The following is a 1,877-nucleotide window of genomic DNA, read 5'->3' on the forward strand; positions in this document are numbered from 1 at the left end:
CATAACATTTTTTGTGCTTCTGCTGTATAGTAATAAAATTCTGATTCAAATGAAATTATGTGTTCGACAAGCAGTCATCGAGATATGTCAGATAACAAGAATCGCTTGCACCACTTTGCGCGATAGGCGTGGCGAGGCTTTTTGTCCAGGGAGTGGGACAACGCCCTCCGTTTAGGCAACCAATCGAGCAGGCTCGGCACGCGCACGCTTCGGCGGCGAAGTGCCAAATAGGATATAAATTTCTGTGGAAAGCGCTTCGATAAACAGAGTTTAGTTGCGCCTTCGCCTTCTTCGAAAAGGGCTCTGCATATCGTGAAATACGACGCACGTGACCGGTCACTTCCGGCTGAACCGAACCATACAGAAAGTAAACTGTAACTTGCCAAGGACTGCTTAGTTAGTCACCGAGTGACTGTATCTTGGATGGAATAGTAATAGGAGCATGTTTAAAATCTGGATTTAATTATTAGTTTCATGAATGTATTTAAATTAAGAGAACTTCTGTTTATTACATTTTGTTTCACTTTAGGAAAAACTGAAAGCATTTACACTCGGTCATTATATTTCATATATTTCGCTACATTCAAGGCACCCGCGGCCCGAGGTGTGTGTATGGGGGAGGGGGGGTTGTAGAGAGATACGTGCTGAATTTCCAGACTTACGAATAAACGAATATTTTGTAAATTACGTATATCACTTCACCGTTTCTCTACAAGTGTTGACATTCAGTAAAGGCCTCTAGTATTGCTTTCATTGATGTAAAGCGCGTTTCGCAGCTGTATACACAGTGTTTATTCATATTTTGGTGCTGTTTATCTTCTCGCCATGCATACAATTCGATTGCGTAACGATAGATGATCCTTCCGTATTTCACGAGAAGAGAGGATGCTTATTTTCCGGAGATCACACGGAGCATCCGGTTTTCAGTTGTTTTTTTCTTCTTCATCAAGTACACTTATACAACTTTTAATGACTAGTTTGGGTTCCATTACCAACTGATCTTCATCTCTGGTGATCAAAATTGTCATCAGCTCTTAAATTGATCTCAATGTCAGTCAAGTCAATTAAAATGTAATTCGGTTCTTTTCTTAGAAATTTTAAGAAAATTATTGAGTCATTTACGATGTTTGTGAAGCCTAAAAATGTGTACTTAGGTTGTATGTATAAATACTTCATGCTTAGAAGAAGCCGAAACCCTTGTCTTGAGTATCTGTTTGAGGAGGAGGAGGAGGAGGAGATTAGTGTTTAACGTCCCGCCGACAACGAGGTCATTAGAGACGGAGCGCAAGCTCGGGTGAGGGAAGGATGGGGAAGGAAATCGGCCGTGCCCTTTCAAAGGAACCATCCCGGCATTTGCCTGAAGCGATTTAGGCAAATCACGGAAAACCTAAATCAGGATGGCCAGAGACGGGATTGAACCGTCGTCCTCCGGAATGCGAGTCCAGTGTGCTAACCACTGCACCACCTCGCTCGGTAGTATCTGTTTGACTGCAGGTAGAGTTCAGCCTTTCAATTCACCCCGGCGCTGGAAGGAGAGGGGTTTATGGGTCCGTCGCCCCCAACACCTTTTACCGCGGGGAGAGAGCCTCGACATTCATTTGATAAGAGGCTGAGTGAACCAGGGGCCATTCTCAATGGAGCAGAAAGACAAAGTATCGCCGCAGTGCCTTGTGGATTGAACTCGGGATCTCAATGGCCAGAGTTTACTGCATTACTCACTACCAACACCAAAGGCATACTTTACACCTAATTAAATGAAAATTTACAACAACTCTATACGGTCTGCCCTTGAACCACGGCAAAATCTCAGAGGTTGTTCAGAGTTATAACCTGAGTACAATGCTAATGGGGCGCCAGTGGTCTCCGGTAGTTAGTTA

The 1,877-nt window shown here is 43.6% G+C and overlaps 1 non-coding gene across 1 annotated transcript; it reads right to left on the reverse strand.

Annotated features, from left to right (window-relative positions):
- Window positions 1-1,398: 1,398 nt before the first annotated feature.
- On the reverse strand, window positions 1,399-1,471 carry Trnaa-cgc. The gene has a single exon. It is a non-coding gene; the product is annotated as a tRNA-Ala (tRNA).
- Between the last annotated feature and the right edge of the window lie 406 nt (window positions 1,472-1,877).

The sequence above is a fragment of the Schistocerca piceifrons genome, chromosome 3, assembly GCF_021461385.2.
Source record: "Schistocerca piceifrons isolate TAMUIC-IGC-003096 chromosome 3, iqSchPice1.1, whole genome shotgun sequence".
NCBI classification, from domain to species: Eukaryota; Metazoa; Arthropoda; class Insecta; order Orthoptera; family Acrididae; genus Schistocerca; species Schistocerca piceifrons.